This window comes from Pseudophryne corroboree, chromosome 6 (genome assembly GCF_028390025.1).
Source record: "Pseudophryne corroboree isolate aPseCor3 chromosome 6, aPseCor3.hap2, whole genome shotgun sequence".
Classification (NCBI taxonomy): Eukaryota; Metazoa; Chordata; class Amphibia; order Anura; family Myobatrachidae; genus Pseudophryne; species Pseudophryne corroboree.
In genome coordinates, this window is record NC_086449.1 from 557,573,485 (window position 1) to 557,590,882 (window position 17,398).

Sequence of the window (17,398 nt, forward strand, 5' to 3'; positions counted from 1 at the left end):
CAGAGCTACAATTCAGGGCCCAGCCGGCCCAGGCAGCTTTATCAAGCAGTACAGCATGCCAACTCATAAGCACAGCACTGACAGCAGCAGTGACCAGGACTGAGGAGACCCAGCCAGGGGGAGAGGAGGACACACTTAAATTTAACACCATTTCAGGCCAGGTAAGAGGGACAGGACCCCCATCACCCCATGTATAATGTGGCACAGGCACAGCATATATATATATATATATATATATATATATATATATAAGTGGCAATGGCATGGCATGAATATTATAATGTGGACATTTTTGTGTGTGGCCTATAATGTGGGGCTGGCTAGTGGGGGGCATGCACAGGGCACAGGCACAGCAGCATATATATATATATATATATATATATATATATTTATATATATAGGTGGCAATGACATGGCATGTATATAGTAACATGGACATTTTTGTGCGTGGCCTATAATGTGGGGCTGGCTGGTGGGGGGGCATGCACACATATATATATATATATATAAAAGAATACAAAAAGCTCTTACCTTTATACATGCTAAAATCACCACGAGTGCCTTGTCCTCGGCGTCCACGCCGGGACCTACTTCCGGTTACGTCATCATACATGGACTCGGTTGTCCTGACAACGCAAAACATCCGGCTAGTGTGACAAACCCATCACCATGACAACTTAAAAACAAAAATGCAGGAAGGAGACTCAGTGAACGCAAAAGCCTCATGCTGATCAAATGTGCAAACCTCTATGTGTATACACAATGTAGTACTCATGTCAAATTGACATCCACAGAGGGTCAAGATAATAATAAAATTAATGCTACAAAAAGCATGTTAGTGGCAAAGTCTCATTTAAGCCATTGGGTGATACCGTATTTAAACGGTGTATCCACCTGGCTTCTTTTTGTAAAAGGATCCTGTGTCTATCACCCCCTCTTTTAGATACCAATACCTGTTCTAACATCTTATAGCGCAATGTGGCTAATCCGTGCTGATGTGTTTTAAAATGCTTAGCCACTGGCTGGTCAATATTTTTACCCTCTAGGATTTGTTTAATTGCGCTTCTATGCTGGGACATGCGCTCTTTAAATTGACAACTAGTTTTGCCTATGTAAAATAGGCCACATGGACATCTAATACAGTATACTACAAATTTACTAGTGCAGGTGAGAACCTGTTTGATTCTAATTCTTTTGCCTGTATGTGGATGAACCACATAGTCACCCGTCTCTAAATAAAGACAGGTGGTGCATCCTGTACACTTGTAATTGCCTGGTTTTCTCGACAAAAAAGTACTGGTGTCAATAGCAGATAGTTGCGAGATGTCATTATGCACTATCATGTCCCTGATGTTTTTACCCCTCCTATAACTGGGCATGAATCTGGAGGATTTCAGACTACTCAAATCTGAATCGGATTGAATTACCGGCCAGATTCTCTTAGCTGTTTTAGTGAGGAGGTGACTAGAAGTGGTAAAATTTGAAACATATGCCACCACTTTGGGCGAACTTGTTGTGTCAGTGATCTTAGGTATTGGGATCTTAGGTTGGCTCAAAGCCTTAGCCCTGGCTGCTCGAAGCAATTCGTTTTTGTAACCTCGTTCCAAGAATTTCTTGGTCATGAGGTCCATCTGTGCTTTTTCTTCTCCCAAATCGCTGCAAATGCGATGGACACGTAAGAATTGAGAATATGGTAATCCATTTCTCAAAGACTGGGGGTGATGGCTAGAGGACATTAAGAGACTATTCACATCTGTGGGTTTACTATAAATCGACGTTTTAAATTGACCCTCTGAAAAACTAATGTTAACATCCAAAAAATTGATGCTAACAGGCTGGATGTCATAAGTAAATTTGATGGACTCATCACTCAAATTTGCTTCTCTCATCATCTGAATAAAGCCTTCACGTGTGCCTGTCCACAAAATGAATACATCATCGATGTAGCGTGTGTACATGGCTATACAAGATTTAAATTCATCTCTGGAAAAGAAAAGTGATTGTTCCACACCGAACATAAACGAATTCGCATACGCCGGTGCGGCACAAGAACCCATGGCACAGCCACGCACCTGTTTGAAAAACTCATTATTAAACAGAAAATAATTCCTGTGTAAAGTTAAATACAACAATGACATAAAGAAATTAATTTCTGGACCAGTGTAATATGGATTACCATCTATCAAGGATTTGACAGCCGCCAAACCCCGCGCATGGGGAATGCTGGTGTATAAGCTAACAACGTCCGCTGTACACAACCAGCATTCACCTGCGGTCAACTTCACTTCACGTAATTTTTGCAGAAAGGTAGTGGTGTCCTTAAGGTAAGTACCCTGATTCTGGATAACTGGTTGAAGATAATGATCAACATATTTCGCAATATTGGAATATAACGATCCCCTAGCTGCTATGATGGGACGCCCTGGTGGGCAAACTGGGTTTTTATGCAGCTTTGGGATCGTGTAAAACACAGGCACATATGGACAAGAAACCACTAGAGCCTTTTTGGTGGTTTCAGTAATAATACCATCAGTCTCAGCCTGTGATAGAATTAATTTTAATTCACCAGAATATTCAGAAGTAGGGTCCTCTTTTAATCTGCTATACACAGACACATCATCAAGTTGGCGATAAGCCTCTGATTTGTAATCTGCCAAATCCTGAATCACGATGCCCCCTCCCTTGTCGGCAGGACGCACCGTGATATCAGGATAAGTTGACAGATCGCGTAAAGCCAGACGCTGTGCTTTGGTGAGATTTTTAACATTAGTATTAGATGAATTAGATAAGTTGCCACAACTATCAATGCAGCTTAATAAAGTCCTGGTGAAGACCTTGATAGCTGGATTGCTTGAGTATGGGTCAAAAGCGGACCTGGACCTAATAGGACAATCAGATTGATTGGAGGTCAAATCAGATTTAACATTGAAGAATTCCTTCAAGCGTAGCTGTCTATTAAATCCTAGAGGGTAAAAATATTGACCAGCCAGTGGCTAAGCATTTTAAAACACATCAGCACGGATTAGCCACATTGCGCTATAAGATGTTAGAACAGGTATTGGTATCTAAAAGAGGGGGTGATAGACACAGGATCCTTTTACAAAAAGAAGCCAGGTGGATACACCGTTTAAATACGGTATCACCCAATGGCTTAAATGAGACTTTGCCACTAACATGCTTTTTGTAGCATTAATTTTATTATTATCTTGACCCTCTGTGGATGTCAATTTGACATGAGTACTACATTGTGTATACACATAGAGGTTTGCACATTTGATCAGCATGAGGCTTTTGCGTTCACTGAGTCTCCTTCCTGCATTTTTGTTTTTAAGTTGTCATGGTGATGGGTTTGTCACACTAGCCGGATGTTTTGCGTTGTCAGGACAACCGAGTCCATGTATGATGACGTAACCGGAAGTAGGTCCCGGCGTGGACGCCGAGGACAAGGCACTCGTGGTGATTTTAGCATGTATAAAGGTAAGAGCTTTTTGTATTCTTTTGTATGTTCTTCTGATGACGGTTGGATTAAAACCGAAACGTTAAAACACATCTCTTGAGTCAGCTCGAGTTTTGTCAGATGAAGAGTCCGTGAGTGCCGCCTATTTCTCGTTTGCATATCTGTTCCCGTTTGGAAGGCACCCGGCAAGTTGATTTTTACCATTCATTTGGAGTGCCGAATATATATTTGTTCTCTGCATTTATTGGCGCGTTCGCAGCAACGTTAGCCTAGTATTAGGGCACCCAGCAGTTTTGTTCCACACTGCCTACACTAGTGCAAATTATTTTGCAGCATCTATCCCGGTGAGGATATTGCAGCATGGAGACAGTACAAGAGGGAGTCTCGGGGTTCCGCATAGCCAACATGCCTCAAGGAGAATTGCTGTCACTCTCTGATGTAGATGCCGACAGAATACTCATTAAAGAAAAATTATCTTCCACCATGGCGGCTGATTCACCTGAGCAACTATATTTGCATCTATTAAGATTGAAAAACAAAGAAACCGATTTTTATCTCCACGGGGTCTGTTTGTCGGACTATTACCGGGAACGGCTGCTGCCTAGGGGGTTTCGGATACGGAACACCCCCACCATAGGCCGCTACAATCCTGAGTTTTGCCGCAGATGGGCCGCGGTGCTTAATAAAGCATCCTTTGATCTAATCCTTCTAGTGATAGAGGAAGCGACGAGGGAATTAGGAGTGACACGCACAAAGATTCAAGATCTGGAATTGACCACATTACCAGTCCTCTCTGAAGACACCAGTGGTAACTGGATCACGAAATTGGCAACACAAGTTGAGAAATATAAATCTGATCTGGTGAAATTTAAAGCAAAGAAATTTGCCACAGTCAGAAAGGACTATTTGGAGAATAAGGTATACATTTGGGCTAACAACACCAGTAAACCCAATTTCTCCAGGCCAAGGTCTAACAGAAGAAACCGCCGCCCAAATTCAGATATTGATACCTCTAGCGGCACCTCGAATAGTGAAACTGACCGTGCCAATCCAAGACGACGTCCTACCGCACCATTGGTCCCTTTAGGGGTCCAAACCAGGGCCCGGAGGGATTCACCCGCAGAGCCAGAACCAGACGCGGCGGGCAGTGTGAAAGGGAAGGGCTCAAAAGGCGCAAAACCAAAGAAGTGATTTACAACTTATCTTCAAGATCTTTCACAGAGGATGAGTTAAGCGTGCTGTCTAAAGGCTTAAATTTTGTTCCTACTAATGAACATAATGATCTGGACAGCAGAATTGACCTTAGCAGGTTTAATAGACAGCTACGCTTGAAGGAATTCTTCAATGTTAAATCTGATTTGACCTCCAATCAATCTGATTGTCCTATTAGGTCCAGGTCCGCTTTTGACCCATACTCAAGCAATCCAGCTATCAAGGTCTTCACCAGGACTTTATTAAGCTGCATTGATAGTTGTGGCAACTTATCTAATTCATCTAATACTAATGTTAAAAATCTCACCAAAGCACAGCGTCTGGCTTTACGCGATCTGTCAACTTATCCTGATATCACGGTGCGTCCTGCCGACAAGGGAGGGGGCATCGTGATTCAGGATTTGGCAGATTACAAATCAGAGGCTTATCGCCAACTTGATGATGTGTCTGTGTATAGCAGATTAAAAGAGGACCCTACTTCTGAATATTCTGGTGAATTAAAATTAATTCTATCACAGGCTGAGACTGATGGTATTATTACTGAAACCACCAAAAAGGCTCTAGTGGTTTCTTGTCCATATGTGCCTGTGTTTTACACGATCCCAAAGCTGCATAAAAACCCAGTTTGCCCACCAGGGCGTCCCATCATAGCAGCTAGGGGATCGTTATATTCCAATATTGCGAAATATGTTGATCATTATCTTCAACCAGTTATCCAGAATCAGGGTACTTACCTTAAGGACACCACTACCTTTCTGCAAAAATTACGTGAAGTGAAGTTGACCGCAGGTGAATGCTGGTTGTGTACAGCGGACGTTGTTAGCTTATACACCAGCATTCCCCATGCGCGGGGTTTGGCGGCTGTCAAATCCTTGATAGATGGTAATCCATATTACACTGGTCCAGAAATTAATTTCTTTATGTCATTGTTGTATTTAACTTTACACAGGAATTATTTTCTGTTTAATAATGAGTTTTTCAAACAGGTGCGTGGCTGTGCCATGGGTTCTTGTGCCGCACCGGCGTATGCGAATTCGTTTATGTTCGGTGTGGAACAATCACTTTTCTTTTCCAGAGATGAATTTAAATCTTGTATAGCCATGTACACACGCTACATCGATGATGTATTCATTTTGTGGACAGGCACACGTGAAGGCTTTATTCAGATGATGAGAGAAGCAAATTTGAGTGATGAGTCCATCAAATTTACTTATGACATCCAGCCTGTTAGCATCAATTTTTTGGATGTTAACATTAGTTTTTCAGAGGGTCAATTTAAAACGTCGATTTATAGTAAACCCACAGATGTGAATAGTCTCTTAATGTCCTCTAGCCATCACCCCCAGTCTTTGAGAAATGGATTACCATATTCTCAATTCTTACGTGTCCATCGCATTTGCAGCGATTTGGGAGAAGAAAAAGCACAGATGGACCTCATGACCAAGAAATTCTTGGAACGAGGTTACAAAAACGAATTGCTTCGAGCAGCCAGGGCTAAGGCTTTGAGCCAACCTAAGATCCCAATACCTAAGATCACTGACACAACAAGTTCGCCCAAAGTGGTGGCATATGTTTCAAATTTTACCACTTCTAGTCACCTCCTCACTAAAACAGCTAAGAGAATCTGGCCGGTAATTCAATCCGATTCAGATTTGAGTAGTCTGAAATCCTCCAGATTCATGCCCAGTTATAGGAGGGGTAAAAACATCAGGGACATGATAGTGCATAATGACATCTCGCAACTATCTGCTATTGACACCAGTACTTTTTTGTCGAGAAAACCAGGCAATTACAAGTGTACAGGATGCACCACCTGTCTTTATTTAGAGACGGGTGACTATGTGGTTCATCCACATACAGGCAAAAGAATTAGAATCAAACAGGTTCTCACCTGCACTAGTAAATTTGTAGTATACTGTATTAGATGTCCATGTGGCCTATTTTACATAGGCAAAACTAGTTGTCAATTTAAAGAGCGCATGTCCCAGCATAGAAGCGCAATTAAACAAATCCTAGAGGGTAAAAATATTGACCAGCCAGTGGCTAAGCATTTTAAAACACATCAGCACGGATTAGCCACATTGCGCTATAAGATGTTAGAACAGGTATTGGTATCTAAAAGAGGGGGTGATAGACACAGGATCCTTTTACAAAAAGAAGCCAGGTGGATACACCGTTTAAATACGGTATCACCCAATGGCTTAAATGAGACTTTGCCACTAACATGCTTTTTGTAGCATTAATTTTATTATTATCTTGACCCTCTGTGGATGTCAATTTGACATGAGTACTACATTGTGTATACACATAGAGGTTTGCACATTTGATCAGCATGAGGCTTTTGCGTTCACTGAGTCTCCTTCCTGCATTTTTGTTTTTAAGTTGTCATGGTGATGGGTTTGTCACACTAGCCGGATGTTTTGCGTTGTCAGGACAACCGAGTCCATGTATGATGACGTAACCGGAAGTAGGTCCCGGCGTGGACGCCGAGGACAAGGCACTCGTGGTGATTTTAGCATGTATAAAGGTAAGAGCTTTTTGTATTCTTTTGTATGTTCTTCTGATGACGGTTGGATTAAAACCGAAACGTTAAAACACATCTCTTGAGTCAGCTCGAGTTTTGTCAGATGAAGAGTCCGTGAGTGCCGCCTATTTCTCGTTTGCATATCTGTTCCCGTTTGGAAGGCACCCGGCAAGTTGATTTTTACCATTCATTTGGAGTGCCGAATATATATTTGTTCTCTATATATATATATATATATATATTTATTTATATAAATATATATATATATATATATATATACACGTGTGGACATACAGTGTGTGGCACTGGCATATCATATAATGTGAGGTGGGCGCCGCTGGGTTGGGGGCATGCACAGTACACAAAGCCGGACAAGAGTTGCATTATACAGTATATGTGTGTGTAAGGATATATATTTATATGTATACACAGTGTGGTGCGGCAGTGGAGGTGGCCTGGGTAAGAGTGTAGAATGAGAATGTTCTTAACAAAAAACTAGAACATATATAGGAGGCAGTCATACAAGGGAAGGAGAAAAAATTTCTCAGAGACAAAAGGGACTACTAACAAGGAACCATCAAGAACTGGAGTAGATTCAAAACGCTTGACAAATAGAAAACAGATCAAAGGTACCACTGTAAAATGATACCACAAAGAGCGAGACCACCACGGAGAGATGACTCACCTAGAACACCTTCTATTAGAACATCAAACAGATTCACTGCCTTGAACCGACTGAAATCCATTAATGAACAGGATTTTTTATCCTCAAGACAAGGAGCAAGGCCAAAAGCTCCTCCCAGAAGCTCAGTACAGGAGGACGTCAAACATGCCTCCCCACTAAAAAGAAGATTTGCAGACATCGAGGAAAACGGGGCGGCAGGAGGGAAAGAATTCAAAAAGAGAAACCTGTAAGTATTAACACGACGGAAAAAGGAATCTTCAACTTATCAACACATGAACTGACTTACTCAGAACAATCCCTACTTAGCAAAGGATTATCGTTTGCACCCACAGGAGGACTTAATAAATTTGAAACTTTCATTGACCTTAACAAGTTTGTGCGTAAACTCACGTTGAAAAGACATTTCTTAAGAAAAGAAAATGCTGCCATATCCAATTACGAAGCAAGTTCCAAATCGGGACTCAAACCTAAAAGCAAGTATTATCCGGTGGAGTCCAAAGGGAATAATATTTGCATTTTTTATGACTTAGTGAAGAAAGACCTTTGCGAGACGGAGCCCACACTTATTATGAAGAAAAATCTCCATAACAGAGAGATAAAAGCAATTAAAAATCTACAAAAGAATAAACACATTGTTATAAAACCGGCTGACAAAGGGGGGGGGGGGTGGGTTGGTTATAATGGATCGAGATAAATATGTCCAAGAAGCACAGAGACTTTTAGGAGATAGCCACTCCTACATGACACTACCAGATGATCCCAAGGACAGCTTTATAGAGGAACTCAGATCACTACTTTTACAGGGTCTGAGAAACGGCATCATCACTAAGGATGAATTTTCCTTTTTAATGCAATCCAACCCCACGACCCCCATATTTTACTTTTTACCTAAAATTTATAAGTGCTTAACTAATCCGCCTGGGAGACCCATTGTTGCAGGGATAATTTCCCTCACTTCTAACTTATCTAAGTACGTGGATGTCTTTTTGAACCCATACGTCAGAGAGCTACCATCGTTCCGCCAAGATACAACTATGGTACTAAATGAGGTGAAGAATATAGAATGGAAGGACTCATATTTGTGGGTAACCATTGATGTACAGTCACTGTATACCTGCATAGAACACCAAAAAGGCATCAAAGCAAGTAGAGAATACCTGAACAAGGATCACTCCCTGACAGAAGCACACAGGAATTTTATCTGCGAATTAATGCAATTCATTTTAAGCCGGAATTATTTTAAATTTTTAGATAAATTTTATCTGCAAAGGTGTGGCACTGCTATGGGCACTATTTTCGCACCTAGCTTTGCTAATTTATTCATGGAACAATGGGAGGAGAAATACATGTATACCACACAATGTTTCAAGGAGTCTGTTGTACTGTATAAGAGATACATTGACGATATTTTAATTATCTGGAATGGGACTTCTGAGTCGTTCATGGACTTTTTTAAGATTTACAGACCAACGATTTTAACCTGTCTTTTACCTGCAATGTAAATGAAGGCTCTATTGAATTTTTGGATCTGATTTTAATAGGAGAAGAAGGGGCGGTCACCACCAAGAATTACATTAAAGAGGTTGACATGAACAGTTATCTCCATTATAAGAGCAGCCACTCACAGAAATGGAAGAACAATATCCTGTATTCGCAATTCCATAGAATTCGGAGAAACTGTAACAAAACTGAAGACTGCGAACAACAACTAGCAACCTACAGGAAAAGATTTGAAGAAAAGAGGTACCCCAAAGCGATACTGGATGAAGCAATTGTGAAGACTAGAAATCTTGAGAGGGACAATCTACTTACATACAAAGATAAAATGGGAAAACAGGAGTCCATCTCTTTTATAACCACATATACCAGTCACGAGCGTGACATCAGAACTTCGTTAAGATCTCATTGGGACATTTTACTGATGGACCCGATTCTTAAAGAAATTCTCCCCCCCCACCCAGAGCTCATCTTTCGAAAATCAAAGAATCTGAAAGACATTCTTGCACCCAGTATGCTACGGGACATACCACCCAGACACTACTCACTGTTCCCTTCTGAAGTGCATTGGAGCATACAAATGCGGACATTGCAACGTGTGCAAATTTCTAAATCCTAATAGAAGAACCTTCAGCGACACGGAAAATACCCAGGAGTTAAAGATAAAGGAGTTTATGAACTGTAATAGTACATCAGTTATTTATTTACTAGAATGTACGTGCCACAAAAAATATGTGGGAAAATCGAAAAGGACACTAAAAATTAGGATACAGGAACATGTAAGGAGTATCAAGAATAAACTGGAGAAGCATTTAATTTACAGACACTTCAAACTTGAACATAACTCCAATCCAGAGGAACTTTCTTTCAAGGCAATAGAACACGTTACGATCGGTGAAAGATGCGATGACCTAGCTAAAAAGCTTTCCCAGAGGGAAATGTATTGGATATTCCAACTAAAAACTACACATCCCATGGGTTTCAACAAAGGTTACGAAATCGCACCGTTCCTGTGAAAGAAGCTACCTGGCCGATCAATCCGGTTTCCTTCTTCCTTTTCTACTCTTTAAGCACTCAGCACTTTTCTAGCATCATATTTGTATCAAAACACCATGTATTGTGTAGTATGTCAATACTTTTAATAAAAAATTAATTACTGTGTACTTGAGTCGCTTCACCACAAGATACAGTCATACCACACTGGTGGACGCCCAATCTCGTCCGACCTTGGAAGCTAAGCAGTGTAGGGCCCAACCAGTACCAAATGGGGGTACCATTTGCGAAGATTGGGTACTGTACATAGTGGGTTATGGTGGACCATAAACAGTGTCCGCAATATTGACACACAAATAGTCTATCAGTTCACAGTACACACTACTTTTACCGTCAGAAATGTCTATCACTGTCTGTCATGTACACATGCACTATTAGTATACACAACACTTTTAGTCATATATGACAGACCTATATAGTGTTTCACCTCTTGAGTAATCTCTTTCATGTATACACCTTCATATATAAATATTGTTAGACACCTTATGCACTATGTAATTATGATAGACATCCTATGCACTTTAGTAATTAATGGATCACTGAGTCTTTTATATGATTTATTAATGGCACTTTCTATCTATAATGTCTCTATGCTAATGCTATATATATTAGTAATTAGGGTTGATCTCCCTAAACATTTTATTAAGCCTTATTGATTGGCAGCAACTCCTGGTAAATATTCGTGGCACCTTATTTTAGCAATCTATTTTACCTTATGTCTCAGCAACCTGTTCTACCTGCTCTTATACCCTCTAATTGTTTGATAGATAATTGGTTAAGGGACAGTATACAACAACCTGGCTTTAATGATAATGTATCCATAAGAAATATCTCTCACTCCGCTCATTTAACATTTTTTTTACATTATATAACACCGATTACCATTTATATTTAATATTAATATTAATCACTATTTATAATTCACCAAACAAAAACCACAATGGTGTTCTAATATGTGTTTTCATTTATATTTAATTGTATATTGGTTTCCGTGGAGATTCCATTCACTACTTAAACCTGCATCAGGATAAAAGATGTCTGCAGCTATAAATACTCCATAAAAATGGCCGCCGTGATGACTGACAGCTTCCCCCATCCAATCACACTGAAGGAGCAGTCGGTCCCCGCCCTGACAGGAAGCGTGACATTTCCCAACACCTGTGTTAGAAGGAAGACATAGCGCACGCTGGATGCCGATACCGGAAATACCGCAGGACGCGCATGCGCACATCGCCGAGGCTGACGCTGGAAACAGGGCGGAAGTGACGCGGGACGCGTCTCTGAACTTCTACCCCTGCAAAATGACACTTTATGGACTCGTCTTTGGTTATTAACACTGCACATGGACCTGTGATTACTACTGCTGCACTATAGGTTTGTCAATATGTGACTTTGGGAAGTTGTAAGCAATTTGCAGGTCCAACAGGAAGTGATGTCATAATTACTCATTAGCACTTGTACCAGCTATAAATAGAACCTCTGTTCAGTAGTACCCTACCCCTTGATGAAGTCTGATGGACGAAACGCGTTGGGTGTACCTCTAACTGACCCTCCATTTTTAAGATAAGCACCACTTTTTTATCCTATTAGAATTTTTGCTGTGTATTTATATGTTTTATACCTCTTAGCCCTTTTTGTATTTTTATGTATCCTATACTTTTGACATTTTAAGAACCCCACTTTTTATAAATAAATGTAGTTTTATCTTTTTATCCGTACATATCCAGCCATTTCTTCACACTTATTTTTTAAATAATTTGACACTGTTAGTCGCTGACGCCCCCCCCCCCCCCTCCCTTCTATATCTCTAAATACAAGGCAGCTTATCAATGCCTGAACTTACTTGGGGGCTAGCTGACACCTTACATCCACTAAGGAGTGTCTACGGTTAAGCATACTACCTTAACCCCACACCGACCCTATTCACATACACCTGTGGCGCCATACTACCACTACTTCATATATATATATATATATATATATATAAGTGGCAATGGCATGGCATGAATATTATAATGTGGACATTTTTGTGTGTGGCCTATAATGTGGGGCTGGCCAGTGGGGGGCAGCATGCACAGGGCACAGGCACAGCAGCATATATATATATATATATATATATATATAGGTGGCAATGACATGGCATGTATATAGTAACATGGACATTTTTGTGTGTGGCCTATAATGTGGGGCTGGCTGGTGGGGGGGGGCATGCACAGGCACACACACATATATATATATATATATATATATATATATATATTTATATAAATGTATGTATGTATGTATATATATATATATGTATATATATATATATATATATATATATATATATGTGGACATACAGTGTGTGGCACTGACATATCATATAATGTGAGGTGGGCGCCGCTGGGTTGGGGGCATGCACAGTACACTAAGCCAGACAAGAGTTGCATTATACAGTATATGTGTGTGTAAGGATATATATTTATATGTATACACAGTGTGGTGCGGCAGCGGAGGTGGCCTGGGTAAGAGTGTAGTCAACTGTGATCTTTTATATTTATTTAATTATTATAAATACAAATATTTCTTATGCAATTTTTTTTTCTTTTTTGTTAGAGTCTTCTTGGCCAAGTTTGGAATGGAGGACTTCTAGCTGACGTGAACAAGAAGGTGGTCACCGTAATAGGCAGCTTAACATAAAAAAATGTCGAATGATGATGAAAGTTTGGAAACTTTGCCTGCGACTGCAGCTTTGGCAGTGGGAAGGAAATGGAGAGATGATTTATGGACACACTTCAGTTATTGTAAATCTGAAAGAAAGACACAGTGTATTGTTTCCACTGATGGAGTGCTGTGTGGAATTAAGATGGCTGGAAAAAAACACTACAAATTTGAAGAGACATTTGAAGACACGCCATCCTTCAGTGTTTTCTAAGGTAAATATGACCTGTACTGGATGTGGAAGTGGATGAAGATAAAATATGTGTGGAGTTGAACTATGTGTGTGTAGTCGGGTCAGGTGGACTGGATGGACTGTGTACACTGTGTAGGTTTTGGTGTGCTGGGTATGTGTGATTATATAGCTTATAATGAAGCTTATGTCAGTGGTTGTTCTAGAATTTGATAAGGTGCCCTGAGGTAAAATTTAAAATTTGCAGAAATGCTTCTACTTGAAGGTTTGAAGTCGGAGACAACAAGAAGGAGCGAGTCAGAGAATCTTATAATGTTTAATAATAATAATATTAATTTTATTTATATAGCGCTCTTTCTCCAATAGGACTCAAGGCGCTTAACAGATACATAGCATAATATAGTACAGGAAATAATGGAGTACAGAACAGCTTTTCATAAAATACAGAAGCATGTAGATACTAAAGGGACATTATGAAAATGCTTGAGTAAACAGGAAAGTCTTGAGTCTACTTTTGAAGGATTCTATACTTGGGGCTTCTCGCACTGTGTGGGGAAGTGAGTTCCATAGAGTCAGAGCCGCATGACTAAAAGCTCGACCCCCAGATGAATTACAGGAGATTCTAGGTACTGCTAAAAGTTATTCATCTACAGAACGCAATAATCGAGTGGGGCAGTATGGGATCAGAAGCTGCTTCAGGTAGTAGTCAACTACTACTACTTAAGTAGGGTTAAGGTCGGTTAATGTTTTGACTCTTTTAATTAAAGAACAATTGTATTCTTTTAAAGAACAATTGTATTCTTAAATTAATATTTGCAGAAAATAAATTATCTGCTGTAAAAGCAAATAGCATTTGTGTCTGTTATGTTGCACTTGTTTAATACCTAATTAACTACAGTACTAAAACACATAGTGACAGTAGTTACAGTATCATAAAATTGCAAAGCTATGACTAAATCAGTGATTAGAAATAGACGAAAATGTTCGTCAAGATCCACTGACTAAAACTTGACTAAGACGAAATTAAAAAATTTGTCTAAAATGTGACGTTTAATTTTGTCAAATTGTGGAAAAGTGACTAAGACTAAAACGAAATAGAAAATCCCTAATGAAATTAACACTGCCTGCAATGCAACATGGTTTTACCCAATTGCTAGCTTTGTTTGGTTTGCTAACAACTCTGAATAACCCCCTATGTCTTAAAAGAACCGCTTAGTTCAAAACATAGTAAAAACTATTATAAAATATACTAATCCACTTGTGTTGTACTAGTAAATGTAACAATGTCAACAATTGTTCTGTTATCTCCTGCAATAATACCAGAGGTAATTTTCGATAGTCACTCTAGTTATTAATAACACTTTCATTTTGAACTTCTTTTCCTCTGCACAGTTTCTGTGATGAGAGCTTGAGTGGATAGGAATGATGCATATTAATGGAGATTAAAATATGAATGTGTACTAAATAATTAGTGAGCCTTTTAATTATTTTGCCACCAGGCCCATAGCAGTGATAATTTAGAAGGAAGCAAACACATCCTATAACACTTAACATTTATTTTCCAGGGAGCCTGTAACAAGAGCTTTGTAAAAACAATGGAAGGAAATGTGATTGGAATACTTCTTACACAGGAAAAGAAATCACACATAATTTCCCTTATTAATTTGTCTGCTAAAGGAAGCAAATTGTGAATCACAAAAGTTTGTCTCTTTCCCTTTATCAGACATTTATAGTCAGTTTGAGTTGTATCTCCAGTTATATAACTCCAAAAATGCCTTATGTCACTTACTATGAGTGTAGGCTGACAAGTATGGTCATAGGGGACTATGGACAATTTTACTCATTGTCATCCTGCCACTTTCAACAAAGTATGCAATGATCTGAAACATCCTCAAGAAATAAAAATAAAATATGTTTGATACATATAGAATATCTGTACACAGCTCAGCTTATTATTTGCCCAAGCTTTTCTTTTAATAAAGTGTGATAATTTTGTGAGATACATTACCACACATTTCTTTAGACATTTTCAGAAAATATAATTAACAAATGAATACATAGCACACATAACATTGTTCTATGGTATGAATGTCTTCCATTAAGGGGTGGAACGGCCATAGGGCTCACCAGGAAGATTCCTGGTAGGCCGACATGTGTATGGGGCCTGTTTGTATTTTGTCATGTGGCCCCACCATCCACACGACAGGCTGCCCACCGCACTCAGTACACTCTATTGTCCCCAATTAATTCTGTTATTCTAGCTCTGAAGTACAGCAACTCCACACAGTATGTTTAACCTCTTGTGTTGCCCATGAGGGGCCACTTCTACAAAATTTTACAGGGCCACTTTTAGTTCCCAATCCAACCCTGGTCTCAGACATAACTGCAGTAAAAGATGCATGGAAGGTTGCAAGTGCGTACAATCAGGACCTACAGATGTAGCCATGAAAAGCTACTAAATTGAATATAGGCGGCATGCAGTACACCAGCATACAGTATATCAGAGCTAAACATATAAAGCTTAGATGAGAGAAGGGGCGGAAGTGATGTGATAGAAATATTCATATATTGTATATCAAAACTACTGAAATAGTTCAGAAATTATGTGTTAATTAAAATAAGAGTATTTATAGGATTTTAAAATTAGAAGAAGGAATAATAAAAGGTAATACTGTATAAGGAAGAACAAACAGATTCATGAGACAAAGTTATTGTTATTGTTAAAAGTACATCTATAGAAAACATAAAGGAGAGAAAAATAACCCCTCCTCTAAAAATAAGTATTCCCCCAGGGTGGAGCCAGGGTGGAGCCTTGTGAGTGGACTTCCAGGGGACGCTGTGGGGATTTGGTTCCCTTGTGGCTGATTGTGGAAGAGGCTTTCAGTGGAGAGTCTCGGGTGCCCGCGGGAGGTATGCGCGTCAGGCAGAAATGGTGTCGTTGATGGTTCAGGGGAATGGTTTTGACATGGCAACTGTGTTCTCCCTCTGCACTGTGGTGGTGTCAGCTTTGGTACCCATTCTTACTACCAGTTCTGGTTGGGGGTTACCTGGAGTCATCTGGGTTATGGAGGGCATTAACCACATGACTGGTGCAAACCGTGGGGCCGGCGGTCGCTGCAGCGATAGTAGGTAAGCAAAACAGTGGGTTATCCAGTGGCACCAGTGTAGGTAATATGCCTGCGGTGTCGACAATGTTTTTCGTATTCTGCATCTACAGCTGCAGAACCACAGCTGGAGGAACAAAGGATGGAGTGGGACCGGGCTGACAAATCGCTCGCCAGGACTACTCGTACAGAAGTGGCTTCAGGTGCTTCATGTGAGTACTCTGCTGACCCCAATTTTGATAACAAGGGGTCAGGGGAGGTCATCTCTGATATGTTTAGCTCCAATAGCTCATATTCAAGTGCTCAGGGGAGTAAGCGAAGGTGTGGGCTCCAGGGTAGAGGCAAGAAGGGTGAAAGTCTTTCTTCAACCTCGTCCAGGTCTTCTGGTTCTTTTTACGGTCGTTGGAGGTCATGGAGACATCATGGCACTAAGCGGCATCGTAGGTCCTCTAGTACGAGCATGTTGGTTGAGTCTGCGTTGAGTTGAATGAGGTAAGATGTGCGAATATGGCGGTGCTGCGGAGACTGCGACCTTGGGTGAAGGATCGCATTAGGAAAGGGCATTACGATAACTTTTTTGCTTTAATATGCAAGAGAAAGAAGGTGCTCGAGGGGGCTAGGAAGAAAGGTGGTGCTGCTGAGGAGGCGTATATGTCCTATCATAATTGGTTAAGCGTGTTATCTGGAAACTAGGGGTGTGTGCCGGGCCATTTTTCGGGTTTTGTGTTTTGGTTTTGGATCTGTATCTTTTTCGTGTTTTGGATCTGTATTGGTTTGCCAAAACCACCCTGGCAGGTTTTGGTTTTGGATATGTATTTTTTGGGAAAAAAATCATAAAAACAGCTAAAATAACAGAATTTTGTGGTGTTTTTGTTCCTACTTTATTATTAACCTCAATAACATTATTTCCAGACTATTCTGAACACCTTACAGCTCACAATATTGTTTGCATCCTAGTTTAGGCCAAAAGTTT

General features: G+C 40.1%; 1 protein-coding gene and 1 pseudogene across 1 annotated transcript in view; one reads left to right on the forward strand and one right to left on the reverse strand.

Moving 5' to 3' along the window:
• Positions 1–17,398, reverse strand: part of LOC134934622 (dynein axonemal heavy chain 3-like) — a 1,803,147-nt gene that overhangs the window by 741,853 nt on the left and 1,043,896 nt on the right. The gene's annotated exons all lie outside the window — the stretch shown is intronic.
• LOC134937719 (5S ribosomal RNA) lies at positions 10,558–10,677 on the forward strand (annotated as a pseudogene).